Below are 19,512 nucleotides of genomic sequence, written 5' to 3'. Positions count from 1 at the left end.
TTTGTTTAGTGACCTAGAAATAGGGCAGAATTGTAAGCACATATATAATAACTATAATTTTATATTTAAAATACAATATCAAATATAATATCACCAAAACATAAAAGTCCATACACTAATAATCAAAATCCAAATGAGCTCAGAATATAATTGTGCAAAGCAGTGAAGTCTAATGCAGATGAATAAGAAAATGTGGGTAAAAGTAGAGTTTTTCATAACTTTACAATAAAGATATCAATATAACATTGTATGTTAGCTGAACATTCCCCACCCCAAGTAGACTTGTTTTGCTAGTCTCCTCTCACACTAACCATCCTCTCTACCTCCTTTACCAGCAGTCACAGTCAGGGCGAAACCCTGCATCAGTCCTGCAGGTGCAGAAAACCGCCCGCCCGATTTTAACTCGCTCCGTATTCAAGCTCACTAACCCACCCACTTACAGTACGCCACAAGAACGTTACACAACTAGGATTGCTAATAAACCAAACAGAGCTTTGGTCTGAAAATAGAGATTTCTTTGTCTGGGAAGGACGCACACACGCTCTCGCTCACACAAACACACACTGGTAACGGCAGACAGCTGAAAGTTCTCAGAGGTTGCGAGCGCCACTTTAAAGCGCGGCCTACACCTGTGAGTGATTTCAATAAAAACACCCCTACCATATCCAATTAGGTCCGAGTGGGCAGCGCTGTCACGCTTTCACACACACAGCCGACAGCAGCTGCGGAGGCCACGCCCACACACCACTCATCTTCAAAGGCTCCCGTCTGATTGGCTGACGTTCTGATCGTAATTTAATCTAAATGTCTAGGAGACGCATTCACAGTAATCTCAGTGTCTGGCCGAGTGAAGTGCTTGTGTTGTCTGGCACGATTGGCATCCTTGCCAACTCCAAGGAATCAGTGCCAAGACAGCGGAAGAGCGACAGAAGTCTTGATAATCTGATACTTCCTGTGTGGAGGCGTTACAGATTGTCACTAAATCTTCACACAGTTTCAAAGATGAAATATTAGGGACACTGAAAGTGCTTCTAGCATGGAGACTAGTATTTTGGTCATTTAAACAGGATAAAATCAACTAAAACCAACCAACTTTCAAAACATTGTTTGAGCTGCCGATGACTAAATTAAGTGCAGGACAACAAGCTTATCAGCACAAAAAAAAGAGGGGAAAAATAAAACAAATATTTATATTTAGGATTACATAGAGAAGAATCATATGTAAAGTAACAAATAAATAAATAAATAAACAGGCAATTTGTGTTTATTGCTGTAAATGATAGATTTTACCAAGGGCTTTGAGATGCAGTACTCAATTTTTCATTTATAATATTATAAATACTGAAATTAAAGGGTTAGTTCACCCAAAAATGAAAATTCTGTCATTAATTACTCACCCTCATGTCGTTGGACACCCGTAGGTCCTCCGTTCATATTCGGAACACAAATGGAGATATTTTAGTTGAAAGCTGATGGCTGAGAAAGGCTTCAATCAGGCCTCCATTGGCATTCAGTACATTGACACTTCCAAGATCCATAAAAGGCACTTAAAACGTCGTTACAAAGTCCATCTCACCACAGTGGCTCTACAATAATCTTACGATGCGACGACAATAGTTTTTGTGCGCAAAAAAAATAAAAATAACACCTTTATCCAACTTGTTCTCGACTTCCGTGTATGCCTCCACGACGCATGCGCGAAAATATGATGCAGATCCGGCGTTCGGACATATGACCCAGAAGCGATTTGTTTACGAGCAGAGGAAGACGCGCGTGTCTAAGCTGTTGGATTCTACATTGATCGTGCTTTAGGTCTCGGCGTAGTGCTCAAAATGGGGCTTAAGTGTGTATTTCATGGATTCCCGAACACCGGCGCTACGTCATATTCTCGCGCATGCGTCGTGGAGGCACACACGGAAGTCGAGAACAAGTTGGATAAAGGTGTTATTTTGATTTTTTTTGCGCACAAAAACTATTGTTGTCGCATTGTATGATTATTGTAGAGTCACTATGGTGAGATGGACTTTGTAACAACGTTTTAAGTGCCTTTCATGGATCTTGGAAGTGTCAATGTACTGAATGCCAATGGAGGCCTGTGTGAAGCCTTTCTCAGCCATCAGCTTTCAACTAAAATATCTTCATTTGTGTTCCGAATATGAACGGAGGTCTTACGGGTGTCCAACGACATGAGGGTGAGTAATTAATGACAGAATTTTCATTTTTGGGTGAACTAACCCTTTAAGGATTTTATTGACGCTATGTTTTATTATTTTGCACCAAAAAATACCGGACGTGGGCTTCTTAAATATTGATTTGAATCGTCTCTTTGTTTACTTTGGACGCAGAAACAACTCCTGATTCTTATATCATTCGGTTCAGAAACTTATTTTTTACAAAGTGCAAACAGACCATTATATCAATCCGCACGACCAAGGATCAGATCAGTGTCGGGAAAGGCAAGAAAACGGCGACTTAAGCCGGGTTCCGATTTCTGTGTGGATTTCTGTGTGTCATCACCGACATTTCAGGAACAGTTTATTTGTTTCCTAACTCCACCTTCTGCCTATACATCCATCTTATTTTAAAGACATTTAATGGCTGCTAAGTGTCTAAATTTGGTTTTTGGATGCTGATGCGCTGTGTTTATGAATTCGCTCTCTGACAGGGCGGCCGCGGCACACGAAGCGCAACGAACAGAACAGCTGATAGTTTAATTAATAAGGATTAATAAGGTTAGGGCATTAGGCCTAGTCCTGGATTTACTCCAAAAGTTACAGTGAGATTTTCTAAGGATGTTTTATATATTAATGGATATTTATAGGCCTATTAATGACATTTTTTACTGAGATTTAATTTTACTAATAAAGTTATAGCCTACAAATCATTAGAGTGAACTGACTTGGTAAATCAAGCTCTTCTGGTGCCCCCATTCGTTTCAATTTTTCACGCTTTTTGGACATACACATCATAATAGACTTGTTTTTACAAAACTAAGAATTATCCCATAAATGTGTCCTATATCACTGAAAATGGGAGAATCTTAGCCTTAATGTGGTATATGGCACATTATCAGAATAATAACGGTTAAAATGTTTTACAATTTCAAAAATAAGCTTGATTTTAAAATTGGAATTTCTCAAAATCATGATTTTCTGAGGCCGAAATTCAGCTAACTTTTACTCAGTCAATATTAAAGATATCAAGGTTATATTTTCACAATGTTCTTTACATTATGTAGGATGATTTTATGTATAAAACAGCGAATGACAAAAAAATGACTTTAGCTGGGTTTTCACAGACAGGGTCACAAATTATCAGCAAAAGTTTATTTAAAAGTGAACTAATCCTTTAATGTATGGTGGGACCTGAATAGGTCTGGGTGATATGGCCAAAAAAATCATATGAGCAGTGAGCAGTGACGTCATCAAGATTTCCTACAGTCGTTGTCGCTCTTTGCCGCAAAATGGTAGGTTAGAGTTACGAATCAGGCACAATAAATAATAAAAAAAAAATATTATATATATATATATATATATATATATATATATATATATATATATATATATATATATATATATATATATATATATATATATATATATATATATATATATATATATATATATATATATATATATATTTTGATTTCATGTCATCTCTGAATACTACAGATCGCAACAGATTTCAGAAAAAAAGGTAAACGGGGTCAATCTGGGCTCTCTCAGTGGGACGGTCCAAGAGAACTGGACAGGAAAAACATCTGAAGCACAGCTCACCTGCTTTCAATTGAGCAGCTGAACGCTGCCTTTATTAAGTGTCAGTCAGTCCACAGCCGCCTGGCCAGAACGCTGAAAATCTGCCCCTTACCACACGCTCTTATCAACTTCCTGTTCAGACTGCGGTGGGGACGGCGAGGGGTGATCGACTGCTGATTGTGTGTGCGCTCCTGACAGGAGCTTCGAGGGAAGACGGTCAGAAACCTCGCTGCTGGCAGCCTGCACCTCTACGCCTGATATTTCCACACCACATCATTAAACTCCCAGAGACAAGTGGAAAAAATTCCCCTCTTTGTAAACCACCTGAGAAATCAGACTGTCAATCCAGAAATATATGCGTAGAGCTTTAGAGGACAGTATTCGTGACATTTATCAGCTTTGAAAAAAAGTCTCTGGCTGAATCTCAATTCACATCCTTCACCTACGCACTGAGAGTACATACTTCACTGCTGATGGGAAGTACATACTTTAGAGTATGCTGTGCAACAGTACTGGGATTTTAATTCTACATCATAAAATTACATCTTCAAAACCATACATAACTATTTGCTTCTGCATGCAATGTTACCATCTAATCAGTAGCATCTGACTTATTTCATTACCTCAAACTCCAATACTCACTTTTAAGGTTCGTACACTTAAAAACCTGATTCAGGGATGTGCTGGAGGAGACTTTACTGAGTGCTGGACTCTTGCATTGGCAATACAAGATCTTGACCAAAAATGTATGCACCTCTTGATGGAAATAAATGTTGTGATGTTATTTCCATTAAGAGTTGCATCAATTTTTGGTCCAGATCTTGTATTGCCGATGCAAGAGTCCAGCACTCTGTAAAGTCTCCTCCAGCACATCCCAAAGACTTTCAATGAATTTAAGCTCTGAAAATGATTCTTCATGCTCCCTTCACAACCATTCTTTCACAGTTTGAGCTGATGAATCTTGACATTGTCATCCTGGAATACTGCCATGTCTTCCTACATGGTTGTTTAAGAAATGAAAAGCTACACACTCCAATTAGGGTTAGAAGAACTGTTGCCAAACATATATATCATGCTAGAAACATAATAATCACTGCAATAATCATCCAATCATTGACCCTTTTTTCCTGCTGGTGCTTTTGTAAGAGGTTACACTGGTGCCACCACCACATTGCCCAACTGCCATTTCTTTTGCATATGATAAACATCAAGCGGCCAACGAAATTAGAGTGAAATGAAACCCCGCTACACATTTGAGCTGCGAAGCGTGGACCATTTATCAGTTCTGAGCAAGAACAGACAGAGCAGCACGAGCTCAGAACAGTTACTCGTGGGCCGATCTCAACTATGCGACACCGTTACTGGAAGATCCAGTGAGAAAGCGTTTGATTTCGCCACAGTATTAATAACATTGCTACTGTAGGAAAAGTAGGAAGTCAAAAAAATGTCTTCCCATTGTGACTGAATTACACAGAAAGCAAGTAAAGAGTGTTTTTATAAATACTATAAAAGAACAATGGTAGCATCTAATAAGAGTAGAAAATTTACATTTCCCCTACAAAAATGTTACTGTTTTTAATAAAAGTTAATTTTATCTGCATCTCAATTCAAGCTCAGTGCTTTACTGTCAAATTTCCAATAAGCAAACATGTAATATTATTAGTAACTGCTCTTATTAATGCAAACAATAGTAATTTTATGATTAAATTCACTTTATGAAACATTTTCCCCAGTCATCTGTAGAACTTAGTGGCACCAGTGCTACTGCTCTCAAATGTTACTCTGGAGCCCTGTATGTATACATGTATAGAGTCCTAAGTAAAAAAAGGAAGTGTAGATTGTGATGAGGTAATGTTTTGCACTTTACGACGTCTCTGCTAGGATGCCTCACCCATGAAACGGATTCTTTACAGGACAACATCAAACAGAGCAGGTCCGCCTCTCACAGAGGTGCCCCTTGATTTCACTCGTTTCACAGGCCACAGAGTGAACATGACCCCCCCAGATTTTCACGAGGGACACTCGTAAAGGGGCCTGAGAGACCCCGGAGAGCCGCAGAATTAGGCCACACTGAGAGCCATGAACCTCGCTGAGAAACAGAGCTCACTAAACCGCCTGCAATGAGGGAAACGCACCAATGATTGTGAAGTGCAGATGCACACCTGAATGCTGTGAGTTGTGTAGTTTAACATCATAAAACTGCTCTGCTACTAAAGCCTGACTGCTGCCAACAGATCAAGGGTTTGATTCCCACGTCCTTTGGTGATTTTACATGTCTCTATTACAGTTGTGTTCAAAATAATAGCAGTCCAACATCACTAACCAATGTTTTTGGTAGAAATTATATTTGTACATGGCAAATATTTTACTAGTAGGTGTAGTAGAGTAATAGAAAACCAACAGACACAACAGTCATGACTGCTGATTTTTGTGTAATTTAATCATTAATTGAAAAGTGCATGTTCAAAATAATAGCAGTGTGGAGTTCAATTAGAGGTTATTCATTCTGTGAAAAAACTGGTGTCCCTTATTTAAGGACGAAGGCAGCAAATGTTGTACTGTGCATTTCTCTCTGAAAATCTGAGTAAAATGGGTCGTTCCAGACATTGTTCGGAAGAACAGCGTACTTTGATTAAAACGTTTATTAGATAGGAGAAAACATAAAGTAGTGCAGAAAATGGTGGGCTGCTCAACTAAAATGATATCAAATGCTATAAAATGGCAACCAAAACCAGAAAGACGTGGAAGTAAAGGAAAACTCCCATTCGAATGGATCGAAGAATAGCCAAAATGGCAAAGACTCAGCCAATGATCAGCTCTAGGGAGATCAAAGAAAGTCTAAAGTTACCTGTGAGTACTAAGCTATCAGCGAGAAGTCCCCGCAAAGTCCCATTGTTGAAAAAACGACACGTGCTGAAGATGTTACAATTGGCCAAAGAACACATTGACTGGCCTGAAGAGAAATGGCGCAATATTTCGTGGACTGATGAAAGCAAGCTTGTTTTGTTTTTTTTGGGGTGTAGGGGCCACAGACAGTTTGTCAGACGACCCCCCAAGTACTGAATTCAAGCCACAGTACACTGTGAAGGCAGTGAAGCATGGTGGTGCAAGCATCATGATATGGGGATGTTTCTCATACTATATTGTTGGGCCTATTTATCGCATTCCAGGGATCATGGATCAGTTTGAGTACATCAAAATACTTAGAGGTCATGTTGCCTTATGCCGAAGAGGAAATACGTGTCTCAACAAGACAATGACCCCAAACACACCAGTAAGCGAGCAGCGTCTTGGTTCCAGACCAACAAGATTAACGTTATGGAGTGGCCAGCCCAATCCCTGGACATTAATCCAATAGAAAACTTGTGGGGTCACATCAAAAATTCTGTTTCTGAGGCAAAACCAAGAAATGCAGAGGAATTGTGGTATGTAGTGCAATCGTCCTGGGCTGGAATACCTGTTCACAGGTGCCAGAAGTTGGTCGACTCCATGCAACACAGATGTGAAGCAGTTCTCAGAAACCGTGGTTATACAACTAAATATTAGTACAGTGATTGACAAGAAAGCCAAGTCTTCAAGCATTTTTCAGTTTATACAGTAAATGTTTGACTTTGTAAAGAAAAATGCAGACACTGCTATTTTTTTGAACAGCCCAATATTACTTTTTCTTCACTTTATGTAAAGTAATAACACATTTGATCAATTTTTCTTCATGTTTTGAAGAAATGTTCCCAATGCATTTGCATGTATTGAAATAAGTTATAATAAGGATTTTACTTTACTCACTTTTTTAAACACACTGCTATTATTTTGAACACAACTGTATATTAAAGTACAAAATCCTTTCCTTCTCAAAAGACAGTAACATGAAAATGAGACTACAGAGCTTAGGGTTGATAACAAGAACAGACTATTTATAATATTAAGAATGGACTGGTACAACAAGGAATATTAGAGATTTAGTTTTAGTTCATGATAATATCCCTGAGGAAGACTTGAAATATTGCAGAAGAGTCGTTTGGATTATGTTTATGGCCCTTTTCTTGTTCTTTTTGAGGCACCAGCACATTTCCATGAACTTTTCCTTTAAGTGGGCTCAGCAACAGTGAGTTTGGTGTCAGTCAGCGAGCAGACACAGGTTCCTGAGAGCTCCAGCGGTGAATGATTGAACACGCTTGATCATTAAACGGACGACTCAAGCAGGTGGCCTACGTTTGGAAAGGACGCGGCTCTCTGCTGGGTTCCTCGGGTTCACAGGCCAAAGTGGCATCGGCCCGTCAAGACGCGTGGTGGCAGTTGCATGACAGGTTCATCCATCAAAACAGTTCAGGAGCCCTCAAAAACCCCAATAATAACAGAGTAAAAGAGGCAGTTCTCTCCGTGATATCCGCAATCCGCTCGGCCAGAGCTGCGGGTAAAAATAAAGTTGGTGGTGCTGTCAGAGGAGCTGAAGGAAAATCCACAGGTCTGTCTTTCAGGAGTATCGCTCACATTTTCCGCTCCTCGACACGTTGACCTTTGCCTCACGGTGGCGGAATTCCTTGGCTGCGGGAACATCCCTGGAATTGCAGCATGGAATTTGCGAAAGTTGTGACTTCATCTTTCTTAATGAGGTCAAATCAAGAGAGCAAAATAAAATGGCAAATCAAACAGTGTTCAAAATGATTCCGCAAGTACGGTTTGTTTAAATAAAGGACAGTGTGTATTTAAACTAGTCCGTAGTTTACCTCATGCAGGGGTAAACCAGAACAGATATGCTGTGTTAGAGAGGGATGGTGTATTTTCCGAGACTTGGCAAAACAGACCCGTGTGGTCTAAGACGGTGTGATAGTGCATAAATGTGCAGCGGAATGAATGGAAATGAGGCTGAGGCTGAAGAGTTCCTGATACTTTTGTTGATAGGAATAGTAAAAAGACAGGATATGCAGGGGATTATCGGAAAGTGGCACAAAAGAGACTTGTACTCATGTCAACCAAATGAACACCAAAGCTAGTCCACAGCTCCATTAATCACTGAACACAGGGTTATCAAGACTGAAGTCCTTCAAACACTAAGGTGTTATGTTAAGAGATGTGGATAATTAAAATACTTACAAAATCAACTAGCCATAACATATTGGCCAAAAACATCTGAACACCGGCTTATGGAACATCCTTGTAATTACAGCAATGAAACCACAAAGTAATATTAACATCTTTTATAAAAAAAAAAAAATAAAAAAAAAAATCGATTAGGGTATTAACAGTACACGTATTCCTACCGAAACGTTTCGGTACAGGGCTTTTGGTTCGGTGAATGCGATCGATCATCTCTTCCTAGAGAATAAACATGAATGAACATTTGAAGGAATGTTGAGGATACATTACAACTTCCTGTCACGTATCATATGTGGTGTAATCGCTCTGTTTCAACGGCGGAAAGAACTCACTATATCTGCTTGTAAACAATGTCACGTAGCATCACATTTACCTCAGGCAGTCATTCAGTGTCAACAGAATTTTATTCACTAGAGAAATCAACTCTTTCACTAAATATATGCACTATATTAGCCTTTATATTCATTATATTCTACTGAACCTGTTAGGGATGTCTGGATTATTTAATATATGTTTAAATAAACCGGTCTTGAAAATGACAGACACTGTGTAGGCTAAATTATTATATTTTAACAACGAATTGGAGAAAAAACTATTTTATAATTAGATTTAGAAGTTATTGCAAAAACGGTCTTATTTAATTTTTAAAATTAATGTGCAAGTAAGGGCTCCCTATATATTTTAAAGCAACATCTTCAATAAAATTTTAGTTATAATTTAACTCATTTAAGGACAAACACATTTTTTTTCCAGAAAACCACGGTTTAATAAAAATAAATAAAAAGCAATTTTGTAAGACTGCTGTACCGAACCCGTACCGAACCGTGACTTCAAAACTGAGTTACGTACCGAACCGTCAGTTTTGTGTACCATTACACCCCTAATATCTCTATATATATATTAATTTTTATATTATCGGTGTGACGAGACACTTCTATCACGAGACGAGACATGAGATTGGGTTCACGAGAACGAGACAATTTTTTAAATAGTTTTTTTAAGAAATCCTCAATGATGAAATGTATGACCAGAAAAAAATTTGCAGGTGCATTTTAAATGTTTGTATGAAGTATGAATTATCATATGCAGTAAAAGACAACAAGCACTGTAAAGGTTTTACCAAAAACTCAACAGACTTCGCTCCTGTATGACTGTCTCTTCAGACCTTACTGTAGTGTACATGAGCTTCTTTTGACCTCCTAACTGAACTCGTTTCCACAAATTGATCATAGATATTAAGTGCAAACAATAACCATAACACAATAATCAAAGTACTCAATATTCAAAGTGCAAATAGTGATCACATTTTTCTTCAAGCATGATACAGAGCTAAGAGATGGAGACAACTAGCTTTTATATTGGGAGATATTCGCGTACCTCAGGGAGCCGCTTTCAAACAGCGGTAACGCATTGAAATTGCGCTCATGTTTATTTTCCCTTTCAATTTCACGATTGTGCATACTCTGTGAATAGGGAGCGGTGGTGCTGAACGCGCATTTTAAAATACAAGTCCGACGCTTCTGCTGCGCAACGAATCCTTCGACACGGTCCAGTCCACTAACACACATTCATAACACTCGCTCAATGTCTTCTCGACATGTGATGTAAGACTCGAACAGCTTGTGTTGGATGAGCTGATGGAATTGAATGCACCAGAATTCATTTGTTTTTATTTCTATAAAAAGCAAATCAAGAGTGGAGGCGTAATGTAAACGTGGCATATTCAATCCTAACTTCACCCTCACACTCCGTCATGACCTTATGACACGAGACCGCTTTTCACCTCAATGAGAAATCTCGTCACACACAAAAATATATAAATTTATATTTATATAAATCATTGATTATATATATATTATATTTATTTATAAAAATTTTATATTAAATGTCTTTTTCTATCTTAATTTAATTAATTCCATCAAATATAAATAAATAAAATATATTAGTATATATTTACAATATAATATATATAATATATAGTCTTCTAAATTGTATCGCTGCATACCCAAGAGAAGAAATATCCCGTTGGTCTGTCTGACAAGTCATTACGTCATAAGGGAACCCACCGCTCCTTCTGCTCAAATGAAAAACACAAAAACATGACTCATAGTCACTTTTCTCAACCTGAAGTCGTCTAGACAGAAGGAAAGAGCAGACGGCTCAATGCTACCAAATGCATCAAAGTGCTCAATGCCCATTTCCAGCCGAAGGCTCCAAGCCGCAGAGAACTGCCTCCTGACACAAAACAGAAATAGCCAATCTCTAACAGGAGCAAAACACACTGGACTAATGACATGGGACACGGCGTCTTTCCGTAGAATGGAAATTATACGCTTGCTGAGAATGCTACGTCACCGATCGCCGCACTGCCAAAGTGAGTCAGGCCTACGCTCGGATTGGGTGTTTGAAGTCGAGCAGAATTGCCTCATGGGAGAAAGTTGCATCCTCCCAGTGTCAGTAAGAGTGATTCAGGTCAGGCTTGCGTGTGTGAGTCAGGATGAGCCGTAATCCATTGTGGCAGAAGACCGATCTGCTTGATGAAGGTGCAGAATAGCAGCTACAGCAACTCATTCATTTTTCTTCTCCTCTACTCGTCTTTCCGCATTTCTCCTTCGCTCAAAGCCAGAGCGCAAACCATCCCACCAGCGTGCTGTCATTTGGGAGCACTGAATGGAAGTTGTTTTTGGAGCGGGAACCGCATGCCTGGAAGTGAAGCATTCCCGCTCGGCTGCCTGACTGAATCCTGGAAGTGCGAGGGAAAAAATATATACGTATTCTCGAAAAGAGTTAAAAAAAAAAGGAGTCTGTTTTCAACTGAAATAGTATGTCACACTTTGTGCCCCAGAACATCTGAAGCTCATCTTTTACGCAACTGTTTGGGGCCAGTCTGGCTGGCAGAAAATCACAAGTTATCATCCATAACATATTAAAGTATTTAATAAATAAAAGAATAAATAATAGAAAATAAAAGAATAAAGTAAATGAATGATTTAAAAATAAGCAAAAAAAAGTGATTTCTTTTGACAAAATAATACAAAATTGAATGGATAAAGAATGAGTAAATAAATAAATCAAAAACTTCAATAAGTCTATAGATAAGATATAAGTTAATGACTGATTAAAGAAATAAGTAAATTAATAAATAAAAGAATAGGCAAATAAAATCAACAGAATAGTTAAAATAAATGAATGAATAAATAAATAAATAAATGACTGTATAAAGAACAATAATAAAATAAATATAAACGGACAAAAGAATAAATAATATAAATGAATAAAAAAAAGTACCTAAAATCAAAATAAAAAATAAAATAAAATAAATGAATTAATTAAATTAAAAAAAGAATAAATGAATAAAGAAAAGAAAATAAGACTAAAGTAAATTAATTAAATAAGTAAATAAAATGAATAAATGGATAAAATAATGAAAGATTAAAGAATTAAGAATAAATTATAAAAAAAATAAAAATACACAAAATAAACAATGAATGAAAGTAAATATCACTCTCTGCGCACATAAGTGTCCTCCCACAGCAGGTTTTGTAATATGAATACGCTGCGGTCAGACTCTGGATACAGACTGGATGATCGTCTGTGGCCGCCCACGAGACCAGTCCATCTGCTTTATTTCGCAAACCACTTCCCTTTCATGGAACTCATCTACAGAGACGCTCGGATCGACCGACATGGCAAAAGTCAAAACATCATGTCGACATCCAAAGATGTTCCTGTCGATGGATACCAAACAAACAGCACATTTACAGCGCAGCGATGACTCTGAAATGACTTATACGGTGGCAGCCAGGCTTTCCCATGACGACTAGAGAAAGTACACAGCCAGAGTGAATCAACACATTAAAAAGGTACGGTTATTAAGAACATGTATATTAGATCCAGACACTGATAATGCCTTAAACAGCTAAAGGAGGGTTACGGATGTGGCGTATCGACTGCAGGGCTTGCGGTCGGAGTCCCTGGTCCCTGTACAAGCAGAGAGGGTCTATTAGGAAAGTGTGTTTGATATTTCAGACGTTTATGGATGTGTCTGGCTGATCAGGCTGATCTCGGGTGATATAGCACCTGTACGCCTCCCACCAAATTCACGTTTGTCAGATGGATGGCAGTGAAAGTCCAGAGGGACGACGAGCCCCTTGTTTTTACTAAGAGACTGACAGACCACCAACGCTCAGACACAATCCTGAAAAACATGGGGAAGATTCTGAAAAACCTCAAAAGAAAAAGTATGGGTTTCTATGAAATTATTCTCAAACATTACGATTTCATTCCTGAAAGCAGAAATCACAGATTAGTTTTTTTATTTAACGTGGTAAATAAAGTGGTAAACGTGTTAGTGGCACCAAACTGCAACAGTCATTTTCAAACCATTTTTTGCTAATGGGAGAGAAAAACAACAACAAATAGCCCTGATCCAAAGCCATGCAACTGGTGACAAAACAAAAATGACAGACAGCATTAACAGGTTGCAACACCTTTAATGCAAAGACTTCCTAAAATAAAATTTAGTCCTGGCCCTCTTAACATTCACAGTGGCATTTTAACACCGAACCTGAAGGCATAGGGATACGTTCACAACCTGATTTGTGCTGTTTTTACGACGTATATTTCGAAAAAGAATTTACCGAACAGCCAAATCAATGTGCTGTATGTGCGTAGCTAAATATGATGGTACTTTGACCAGCTGAGAACTCGTGAAGAGCTTCTAAAATGTGTAAAGGAGTCAAAACAGCGGCAGGAATGCCTCTGTCAAACATAAACCAAGATGTTCTGCGAGGAGACGCGGTTCTGACACCTGTACCGAACTGTGATGGGCAACATCACGACTATGATGAGAAAAAACAGGTAAGCTTGAGCATTCTGTCCTTTTTAGGGTTACATCTTGTGACATGTCCTGTTTTTGGTTCGTTGGCATGTCTTTGGTCAGTGTTGTGTTCAAATTTCATTCGAACCGCACCAGAGTTCGTTTGAAGGCGGACTGAGACTCAACACTTCAGTGGTCTTCGTCCGCTTGTTTGGAGCACACCAGGGTTCAGATGGCAGCGTTCACACGAATCGCACTAACAGAGCAATCGCACCAGCGCTAGTTTTAATGCAACCAAACCTGCCAAGTGGTAACAGACCCTTAACCTAAACTGTGATTGGTCCATAATCAAGAAAAAGTTGTCAGAGATCGATACCATTTTATTTGACTTCCTTTACATAATATAAAAGATGTAAAGAGTTTGGTGAGCATGCGGGAGATTTGAATTGTGGCCAAACACCATTCTTGCTCAGGGGAATCCAATGAACAGAAATGTTGTAAAAAGAGCATTTTACTTCTGCTATGTACAGATCTGACTCTCTTTTCTGCTGTTTGCTTTGCTCTTACCACTCAAAACCGGTGCATTTATAACATCAATTAATCTGTAAAGTTCTCCAGGGGCAATTTAGAAAATCTAGCTTGAAATTGAAAAAGTGGCCATTTCAAATTCAATAATGTGTTTAGGTGACATGATTTATGAATTCATGCTGGCACTGAATATTTTCCAGTGGCAGTGTTGATTTGATGGAGGGCGTTAAACGCAGGGAGACGCTCATTCTCGATGGGCAGGCACGGCATCGGGAAGGAGAACTGCTTAAGACCGGGATTTATGGAAGCGGTTCCACGGCTTACCCACTCGGCACGGGCCACTGAGCGACAAGCCATTTGCAGACGGAGCCGCCTGCGTCTCCTCCCCACAAATGCAGGTTTGCATTTCCCTCTAATGGGATCATTTATAATCCCAGTAAACTCAAACTCCGCAGTGGAACGCTGCCACCTCCACACTTTCCATGAGGTCCATCCAAACAGGGCCATGCGCCTGCAGCAGGAATGCGTGCAGACGTGTTAGCGCACCGCATCCCCGTGCGCGTGAATGTGGGTGAGTGGCAGCTGCGCGGAGGCCATTAGGATGCCGCTAACATCCACCGCTAACAGCTCGCTGGAAAAATCAAAATTGGAAAATGATCATGGAATAATACCCAAACCCAAGCATCCTGCGTAAGGAATATGAGAAAGTGAAGGAGGCCCAAAGAGCTCTCCAAAACGCAGCACTTTTCACATTTGCTGCTCACTTCATTTTGAGTTGTAAAAAAAGCATATTAAATCGTCAATAAAAGCAAGCACCCTCGAAAATCAAAACAGAAATAGACGTGGAACAACTGATGAAGTACAAACACTCATGCAAAATTAACAATTCATTGGTGAACTGTACCGAGTAAGCGTTAGGGGCTCCTTTTGGTCCCAAAATCTGTAAAAATTCAGACTGCATTCTGATACACAACACCACTTTTGACCATCCAATCTTTTTCACTCAGAAATGGGTCAAAACACAGAATTAAGATGGGCTACAAAGCCCAATCACATTGATTTGACTTATGCCACTATACAGAAATGAAATCTCCAAAAATGAAAGGCCCCCAAAAATGAACAACAAATCTGGTCAAAAGCAAACGGTTGCACTTGTATGTTATGGTACGTGCACTTAGGTGTACTTAGAGAGTACTTACCTAAGAAAGTACATGGTAACTACATGGGTTAAGGTTAGGTTTAGGGGCAAGTTCAGGGTTAGTACCTAGTTATTGCAATTACTAGTATACTACATAGAACAGGACTGTAAAATAAAGTGCTACCAAGCAAACTACAGTAGGTCTTGACAAATATAGCTTAGTCCAGAAACTGAGTCGGTGGACGTGTACAAGTTGCACATGTGGATGACTGCTCTCAATTAGGTCTTCCGGCCTTCCTATTACAATGGAACAAACACAGAGTCTCTGTAGTTTCAGCCTGTTTATATGCTTTACCCACTGTAAATGTACCCGAGAGAAAACACGTCATAAAAAAAGAACAGGGCAGGAGCGCTTTAACAACGGAAAAGTCACAATAAGAGCAATTTCGACATTAGTACAAAGGCCTTGGCTGGTCTAATTGCTTTTATTTTTTCCCTTCATATAACCCCACCTTCTCCTTTGAATAAATTAACCGAAGTCATCACCGCGGTGACCTCAGCAGTTTCGTGAGCCGGATCACGTCTGGCTTAGATTAAGCGGCCTGTGCTGCTCTGAAAGCGATACAGGGGCTCTTTTCCAGGACGTGAACCCGTCCAGACAAATCCGCCCACAAGCTTACGGATCCGAGCGGCCCATCGCAGTTTGGTGCACCTTGGGTGTTTAACCAAACACCAAAAACTCTGCAGCCTGAGAGGAGCAGAGCCCAGAAAGCGTTTTTCTCCAGACGGGGGGCTGGATTAGATGTCGCAGAGCTCCAGAGGAGGTCAGTGGGAGCTAATGGCAGTCAGATGGGATGCCGTTCCTCGTCTTAAAGCAGGCCAGGCCCCGCGTGACGGCGAGATAACGAGCGTTGTCATTCGTTACCCCAGAGGTCGATCTTTATGAGGTAGCGAGACATTCCATCTCTGCTGCGGTCTCGCTCGACCCTAATGAATGTCGTCACGTTATGACCCGGTTTCTGTAATGGCTCGTCTCGGGATATACGGACTGCCGTGGTGAGGCTTTCCTTTAAATGACTGAAAGGTCGCAGCTGGGGTCTGGAAAGAAATATGGCTGTGTCACTGCGGTCGTGACTGTGACACTAGAAGACATTAATATTTCATGCAATGAGCATCTTTCTCTATTGTGTACAACGATAAATACACAGCCTGAAAAACCTTGGCATCAGGTGCAGAGCAAAAACGTGTCTTTTAAAAGATTGGATATATAGCTAATTATTTAGATGGTTGATTTCAATGATAAAACAATTTACAGAGTCAACTCACTACTCATAAACATTGACAAGAGCCTCCATGAACTATATCTCTCATTTTCATATAGTTGTATTGCGTTACATTTCTAATATGTCATTCACTCACAGTTTGACTCCTAAACAAATTTCTTAGAAGCGATTTATAAATATCATGCAAATGGGTTTGAATGAAATTAATTGACTCAATGATTTGTTCGCATTAGAAGCAAGCATATGCACAGTATTGGAGACTTCAAAATGGTGACGCTTTCATAGTGAAGCGCTTGCTCGCCTCTTAACGAAGACACAATCTTTGCAGACGTGCAACTGATACTTTTCAGTCTGGGGAGAGAATACGTCTGACTAGAGACTGGTAAAGCCATTCTACTTCAAAATTGGTTTCAAGAAGGGAAAAAAACATCTTTAAGGTTTTATTCCAATTACCCTTAAAAAAAAAAAAAAAGAAGAGGAAAAGTCCATTCGGAACAGGATAATCGTACAAGTTTCGACATGCGGAAAACATTATTTCAATACAATTGTGTTAAAAACTAAACTAGTGATTTACTGCTGCTAGTTAAACCAGGTCAAAATTCCCTTTTACAAGAATAAAATTAAAGAGTGCTCTCCCACTCAAAGGAATATAAATCTCTTCACTCGCAGCAGCCATTAACAAAACCGTTTTCATTAATGAAAACATGAAACACAAAGGCTCCGTGCCCCTACAGACTGGGAACGTTTTCCATCTTAAATTTAAAGAGAAAGCAAGTTTCAGGTGTTAAGTGTTACGTTCCTGTTCTTCATGACGATGGGTTTCAAATGGCCGTTCGGGGAATAAATGAATGAATAAATTCTCTTAAGAAGGAAAAGAGTGTATAGTCTAGCTTGAAATGTAGGTATCACTACTATTAATAATAAATAACAGATAAAAATGTCCCAAAAATGAGACCTAAAAGAACAGAAACGAGTGTTTGAGAGGATCCGCCTCTCTTGTGGTTTTGACCACGAGCAAACGCCGGAAATCAGATATCCGTCTGGCCTTTAACTCGCATCGCTTATTAATGAGGCTGCGGTTCAAAGAGACTAAACACGAGACGGCATTAATATGGATTTACCACGTCCTCAAAACGTCTTTTTCATCATCTCCGTCATTTGCAGAGAAATGGTACGAAAGCCACATCATTATACCGCCAGTCTAGCCTTGAGCTAATGTCAAAAATATGAAATCTAGAGAAAATGAAGGGGGGAAAATGACAAGCCGCCATTCATATCTTCATATTTTCCAGAGGGTAAATAGGAGTAGAAATTATAATGACATCAAGGAGTGCCCTTAAAATCCATCAAGTGGTTGCATTATACAGAAATGCATTTAGTTTTTTTTAACCTTGTGATTCTTTTATTCACCTATACAACTAAAAGAAAACATTAGGTTGAGAAAAGACCCGAGTTTCCCACATAAACAACTTCCACATGCTTTATATTCTGTTCTGGTAGAACTAGCATGTTGTTCTTGTGTGATTGTCCTTCAATGAAACCTATAAGGATAGTAAGGTCAAGTCAATATTTGAACATTTCAATAATGTCGAGGGAACATTTTTAATGACTACCGGCTATAAAGTAACAACACTGTGACAGAACATATGACGGGTTCAGACGACTTTTTCAAACTTCCATAGTTAAGCTAAACAAGGTCATATAACATTATCCTCAAAAAGCAACATGACTGAAATACGTTTCTCAGAGGGCTTATCTTCATTTCATCATAAAGCGATTGCTGGTAATGACTGAGAGAGGAACAGGTGCTATGATCTGAGTTATAGCCCCGCTGGATGATGTTATGTTGCGATTTCCCTCCCGTGACTAAACCGGTCCAGCCAGACAAACCGGCAATGTGTTTAAGTGTGAGAAAACCAACTCATCTTCATGGACAACATGGCCCATGAAGCTACTGGACAGTCACTGACTCAGAGTGGAAAGAAAAACCATGGGAGTGCACACTCATCGCAAAGGACCGGCCCTGAGATGGCACATTGGACCCTGTAAAACCACCACTGAGGTAAGTTGATGGCTAGAGAGTTCAAGGAGAGGAGGAGGAACGGGTAAAAAAAAAAAAAAAGACCCACACTTTATAAAGCTCCAGTGGAAAGACCTGGAGTGTGAGAGTCCCTCTAGGATGCAGTATAACTGTAAATGAAGTGTGAAAGAAAGCAGCGAGGGAAAAATAAAGATAGAAGGTGTCAAAGGAAAGCTAGCAAGCAAATAAGAAGGCAAGAAAGAAAAAAAGAATAAAAATAAAAGCAAGAAATAGATAGTATAGAAGTAGGAACTATTTAAAATCAGTGAAGGAAACAAATAAAACACTAAAGGAAAGAAGAAAAATGAAACTGATCTCACAGAAAGCAGCAAGGAACAAAGGAAGCAAACAAAAGGAAAAGAAGAAAGTAAGAATGATTTAAAAATCAACTGAAGGAGGGAAGGAATAACAAGAAGAAGAGAGCAAGTAGGATTGATTAAAGAAAAATTGAATGAGAAATTGAGCAATCAAGCAAACAAGAGCAAAAAAAGACAGAATGAAAGAAATCAAGCAAAAAAAGAGCAATCTTCAAGCAAAAATAAGACAGATAAAAGATTAGATAGGAAGCAAACGAGAATGAAAGCAAGGAAGAATGATTTCAAACCACTAAAGCAAGCAAGAAAAAAAAGAGAAAGGCTATTATTAACTGGGAGTTAAAAAAAACTGATGTTGATAGCTGTATAGAACCACTTTGCTCCCTGCCTGAGCCGCCAGCTGGGATATTTGCATAAGCAGTAAAAGAGAAGGACGGACAGAGAGAGAGAGAGAGAGAGAGAGAGAGAGAGAGAGAGAGAGAGTGAGGGAGAGGGAGG

General features: G+C 39.3%; 1 protein-coding gene across 1 annotated transcript in view; it reads right to left on the bottom strand.

The window, feature by feature from the left end:
• Positions 1–19,512, bottom strand: part of bop1 (BOP1 ribosomal biogenesis factor) — a 105,249-nt gene that overhangs the window by 35,770 nt on the left and 49,967 nt on the right. The window lies entirely within an intron of this gene.

Source organism: Gobio gobio (assembly GCF_949357685.1).
Source record: "Gobio gobio genome assembly, chromosome: 11".
Lineage (NCBI taxonomy): Eukaryota > Metazoa > Chordata > Actinopteri > Cypriniformes > Gobionidae > Gobio > Gobio gobio.
Note: the sequence above shows the minus strand (reverse complement) of the source record. Positions and strands in the feature narration are given on the sequence as shown.